This window comes from Anomalospiza imberbis, chromosome 1 (genome assembly GCF_031753505.1).
Source record: "Anomalospiza imberbis isolate Cuckoo-Finch-1a 21T00152 chromosome 1, ASM3175350v1, whole genome shotgun sequence".
NCBI classification, from domain to species: Eukaryota; Metazoa; Chordata; class Aves; order Passeriformes; family Viduidae; genus Anomalospiza; species Anomalospiza imberbis.
This window is the reverse complement of record NC_089681.1, coordinates 106,790,737-106,797,178: the sequence shown is the minus strand read 5'-3', so window position 1 is coordinate 106,797,178 and position 6,442 is coordinate 106,790,737.

Genomic DNA, 6,442 nt, shown 5'->3' with positions numbered 1-6,442 from the left:
GAGGCCAACTGCTGCTCACAGAATGTGGCTGCTCTCACCTCAGCCCTTTTAGAAAGCTGGCCCTGAGCCTGAGGCAGAGAACACAACCCCTGAGCTGCTTGCCAGCCTGGTAATGGAGAACATGTCTCAAGAAGCTGTGTTTAGAAAACACTGCTTGGGAAGCACAGCAGCTTGTAAAAGAAAATGCAGGAGGGGAAATAAAACCTAAAACCCCTACTGCTTTGCAGAAATGCCCCACGGACCGCTTGGTTTCCCACTGCAATGTCAGTAACTTCTATCACACCCATTAACAAGGATCCCAAAAGTGAGGTCTCTGACATTCAATAGTTTACCCTGTTTCTATGTTTCTCAGGACTAGTGAGGCCATATCTGGAGTGCCAGGTCAGTTTGTGGCTCCCCAGTACAGGAGGGACATGGACCTAGTGAAGTGAGTGCAGGGAAGTAGAATGGATTTGGGGAACTGTTGTGTGAGCAGAGAGCAAGAGATGAGACTGCCCAGTTTGGAGAAGAGAAGGCTCAGGGGATCTCAAAGCCATGGGCAGAAACTGAAATACAAGAAATTCTGCTTAAAGAGAACCCTTTTTCTCTCTGAGGGTAGTCAGACCCTGGCGTAAGTTGCTGAGAGAGGCTGTGAAGCCTTTATCCTTGGAGATACTCAAAGCCTGACTGGATATGTGGCCCTGGCCAATGGGACCTTGCTCTGAGCAGGAGGTACAATCTGGTGATCTCCAGAGGTCTCTGTTAACTTCTGTGCAAACACAGCCACTGATCAAGGGATCTTACCAACATAACTTAGTCCTCTTCTACAGTCACAGGAGAAAGACAGACATTTCAGGAGCAGGCAGCTGACCTCAGACACCTGATGGACGAGCTGTCATGTAAACGCCTTCCTACAGAAAAAGGTTAGCAAGAAAGCCAATTAAATAATCCCTTGTGGGAAGTGATTTCTACACTGTAGTGCTGCCAGAGCTCTAGATACTAACTAGGTCTTGCTGCTCTGCCAAGTGTGATCAGCAGACAGGAGCTAAAACTTAGTTATTCAACCAGAATAACTAAATGAAGCAAACTCCACCAAATCACCAAACAGCATTTGAAACATTTTTTTAAATATTAAATTTCCAATCCAAACACTCAGTTCAGGAGTGCATAGATGAAGATGTGAATCAGATCAACCACAGTGAAAGATTTGCTTTACTGTTAGAGCAGGACAGTCCAAGGGCAGCATGAATTACATCTGGATTCATGTGCAATGTGAACATTGCTCTGTCACTGGGAAGGCTTTGATCCAAAGCCCCTGAGTGTCAAGCCATGGTGACATGGGGGATCCAGACCCCAGGAGATGGGCAATGGCACAGGTCCCACCTGCCCGAGCACCAACACACAGGTGCTGCAACACACCTTTATCAAGGTAGCTCTCACACTTTGTTCTGCAATACATCAGAGCAGAAAGCCAAACCCACAAATGACCTTAAAACAGTCACATTTCAGGAAACACTCCAGGAATTGCACTGATTATAAACAGGGTTAAACAATTGGTTCCATTGAAGAGTGAGGACTTGGAAGGAGCTGTGTGGGTGGGGTGCTGTGTACCTACAGTGAGAGACTGACAGGTTTTATACCCAGCCTGGAAACTGAATTTGCTTTCAAAAAAGAAGAGCAGTTAGTGGGGTTTGTTCCTAAATTAAAATGTATGCACCAAAAAAGAATGCAAACACAGCAAGTAGTTGTAGTGTATCATTGGAGAAAGGTAAACACTCCTGAAAGCACAGTATTAGGGAAAAACACACCTTACAGATAAAATACAGAGAGCTTGAAAACAGCCAGAAATCATCATTAACTTTGCCTTCTTTTAAACATTCAGAGGAATTGTTTGCCAGCCTATATGAGCAGCCTATTTTTAAGCCTGCTGAAACTACAGACGTGGGTAGTGTTCACAGCCAGATATAAAACCACCTCATGACTTTGATCAGGTGATAAATGTCCATTAAAGAAGGAGAGCAGACAGCCCTGAAGGCCACACTGCAGTGAGCAAAGCAAATATTCAGCCTTTGATTCGTGTGCTAATGAGGGAGCTGGGATGACCCTGGAGGTCCCTAGAAAATCTTGGTCTTGAGTCTCAGGAACTGGCTGCATCAGGTGAGGCAGAGCTCAGTAGCGAGATACTGCCTTGTGGTCACCATCCTCTCACCTTCCCTGCAGGGCCAATGACACCACTCCTTTCCTGCTCTCCTTGCCCCTTCCCAATGCCCTGAATTCACACTTCCTTGGGAATTAAAGTTGATAGTTCCAGAGACAGGGACTTGAAATTGCATTAAATGTGTGTATTAAAAAAGCAAGAGACATTATGGCTGTAAAGCTCTGGACCTTAAAACCAGGAAAATAAGATATACCAGAATGATGTGGAATCACCCCAAAAGGAAACATAAAAGAAAAATCTCTAACCTCAGAACAAGCACTAAGTTTCAGCTTAATGATTAAAATTAAAATTTATATTTGATCCTTCAAGAGTGAAGGGATGCATTGTTCTCATTTTTCTCCTTCAAGGTGGCAGGAAGGGGAATGTCTCTCCCTTGTTTTGCTCCTCAGTGACAGAAAGCCACCAAGTCAGGACCTAAAGGACAGTGTGAATTGGTGGAGATGTTTCTACTACAGCCAGTGTTAGAGAAGCAAGCACAGATTTTGTAAAGCATCTTGGAAAAAGGTCACTGGTAGAGATATGATCCATTGCACTATCCACGGACTTGGGTTATTGTTCTGCACTCTTCCACTTAATTTGGTGTATAATTAGGTGTTACTTACACAAGAGGTCATTCATGTCAAGAGAAGCAGTACTTTCCAGACTAATTTGAATTTTTCCTACATATATTAATGCTTTTCCAAGTACCTCTCCAGCTACTTGAGATGTCAACTACTTCATGTACTACCACTTCATTCAGCACTGAAGCAGCTTTGTGGCTGCTCTGTGGCAAAATCTGAGGACCTTGCTGTAGGAAACTTCACACAGCAGCTTTACTGTATTCCAGGCAGGTTCAGGTGAGGCTAGAGTAAGAAATATATTGTAGACAGAGCTTTATAAGTATTTCACACCAACACTGAGAGAACATTCACCAAAAAATCAGTTTCTGGAGACCTCTGTCTTGAATTTTGTTGATTGTGAGCATGGGGAGAAAGGCAGACAAGACATGAAAATACAACAGTAGGAAAAGAAAGGAGGGTGATGACAAAAATCCATCTTTAAGTGGTGTTTGGAGCAGATTCATCGATGCATGGTTCAACCTCTGGAGCCTGAGCTGTCTTAGGTCCAGAAGTGCTACTTTCCCAGCCATAACGTGGGCACAGATTCCCCACAAGCTGTATTGGGAAGCACTTTCACAGAAATTCATCAACTCCTTTCAGCTGAAGCTGTATTCTTGTCCTTTATCCCAAATGGGTGACCATAAAAAAAACCTAAGGAGAACGTGAGAGTTTGACCTGCAGAACTGACCAGGCAAATGCATAAAATTTCAGAATACATAGGTATATAGTCAATTGCCCATTTTCCTAAGATGTTTGACTAGCAAGGAAAAATACTGTCTTCTGAGATGTTAGACACATACTTGAACCCATATGCCCTGTCGGGCTTGTTTAAGATACTTAGAAATTTGTTCTTCAATAACCCAGAGAAGGGAAATTAGAGAGGAAGATCTAATTGCTTGCTGCCTTTTCTTTATTGCTGTGAAAGACTAACCTATAAAATGTTCACCAAACAATCATACTAGAATATTTTATTAGGCCTTTGGTTACTTTTTAGGGTTTGCCTCTTGTTAAATAAACTCGCATTAACTTAAGGAAACTATGGGAAAACCTATTAACTGTTTATAAGCTTTTGAATGGGTAAAGCATTCAGCTGTGAAAGGAATTAACAAGTATCTAAACAGGTTTGATTTGGCAGAATGTAGAACAGTTTTAATTTACTATGCAAATGTGAAATCTAAAAAGATTCAAGCTGTTGATCTAGCATCTTACTAAAATAATAATTCTTGCACAAAAACATTTATCACTGCATTTTTCTTTAAAGCCCTCATTTCTGAGGATATTGGGAGCAGGGATATTTTTCCAATAGCAGCCTAATTGATAGTTTCTGCCTCAGGAGAAGCTGCCAGTGGATGTCCAGGTCTTCAAAGTTGAAAGCTTCAGGCTGTCATGGCTCACAGTGCACATGCAGAATTTAGTATGAGCAAAACTCTACTTAGCAGCCTAAACTGTAGAGCAGTAAGGGTTTTTGTTTTCCCTTTGAAATTAACCCTGTATTACAAAACAACACCTCTATGCATTTATTCCTGGGTTACTTTTTTCAGAAGCCAGCAATTAAATAAAAGTAGCATTCTGAGAGCAAAAACACACCACTAGTTTACTTCTCCTTTATTAAAAAAAAAAAAACACACAGCACCTTTTAAATAAAAAACATTTGCAACGATTAATTTGAAGCAGATGCTAAAACAATTTGGCTTAAGAGCCTGCAGTTCATACTCCTGAGACCAAGTGATGAATCTCATTTAAGAACAGGTTATCCTGTGCAGAAGACTAGATTTACAGATGTAATTAGCAGCTGCTTTGCCACCATTAATCTCATGTATGAAGGGAAGTGTCCATATGGGCTCTGTCTGCCATTTTTAGCCCTTAAGGTAAAGACCAATATGGGATATTTTCCCCTTCATGGCAATTAGCAAAGGTGATATCACCTTCAGGCAAAACCATTCCCAGGGTTCCTGAGGAAGAGGAACACCCAAGCCTGTCCCCATTTAATTTAAGGAGGTGAAAGGGAAGTTCCCCCTCACCTCTCTCCGTATCTACACACACCAACCCACCCACCAGAGGATGCAGCCTCCAAAAGAAATGGCAACCAACAAGAGCAATCAACAACAAAAATAAAAATAAAAATTTAAATAATTTAACAAAATCAATAAATAGTAAAGGAAAGGAAGTATTAAATACATGCAATTTGAAATGAAAAATAAGCTTTATTTCAAAATTTTATTTAAAAATTAATAAATAAACAAAAATGGGAGCACCTACTTTACATGAAAGATTTAGTTGGTTCTAAATAATACTTTCTCAAATCAAATAAACTCCAGTTAGAAAAAAATAAAATAGTTCTGTTACAAAGGTGACAGGATACTGCCAAAACATTTTATCTCATTTTCTTATGAGAAAGCCCTTTTCAGAAAGTGAGGTCATTTTTCTAGCCTTATATCTAAAAATAGTGCTGTGTGCTGAGCGAGTGCTGCTCTGTTGAAGTATCTTTGACAGGATGCATCATGGCAGTCTTTCTACAGCTGTGAGCGATTGCAGCAGTTGTACCAGGACAAATGCACATATGTGCATACAAAATGCACTCACAAATGGAGCAAGGAACAAAGCAGTTCCTTGGTCTTTGAAGATCCATCTTGCCCAGAAGCATAAAGCCTGGTTTGTGTGTGGCTGTGTAGCAATTCTTTAAGACGAGAAATTGATACAGCCCAAACCACAAAAACCACCTTTTATGTGTTAAGTGTTGCTAATTGAAACAATTTGTCATGCTTCATTTATGTCGAAGAAACTTCTGGCATGTTGTTTCAAAGTCTTTGTAAAAGGACTGTTCCTTCCTCCAGGCTGGATCAGTTCTTCACCCCACAATTCCTCAGTTTTAAAGATCACTAAGTTGGATGTAGAAAGATATTTATACTCAAGAAATATATCTTCCACTTTTTGTTTTTGGTTCCAGCTTCAAAGTTTTTGGGGAGGCAGATTTGCTCTCACCTTTGTGTATATCAGTCTACAGTTAGATGTTGGCTGGTGAAGATGTGCACATGGATGAGTGATATCCATCTGGTGTTTTGCTTTCTCCTTCCTCCCCACAAAACATTCAAAGACTTAAATGCTTTCTCTGTCACACTCACAGGTATCCCAGCATAGTTTCTTCAGAGTAACATGATTTTGTCCCACTCAGGGTCAAGGAGTTGAAGTCTGTTCATCTGGTGTCGAAAATAAAAACTACTTTCTCATTTCCTACTGCTGCTCTACAAATTTTGCTGTAATGCAACAAAACAGTAACTTGGCTTTTGATCTATCTGGAAATGTAACTAGACTATTCAGAAACAAGCTTAAAAACAAAGCAATTACTGAGTATTTTGATAGCTCAAGATTATCCAAACCTTAATAATTCAAGCCCAAGAAGCAAGAGGGATCTTTTCAGCTTTGCTGGTTTGGGCAACAAAACCCTGAGCTTCTCTTTGCTCTTCAAAAGCAAATTACATTTGGGCCAGGAGTTCTGCAACTGCTGTCCTCCTATGGACACCCACCTTTCAATTAACAGCTAATTAGACTTAGAAATTTGCATTTTTAGATAAAGACCACTGCCAGGGAATTACTTCAGGATGGCACAATTGCAGTAAAAATGCAAATGATAATCACTTGCATCTAC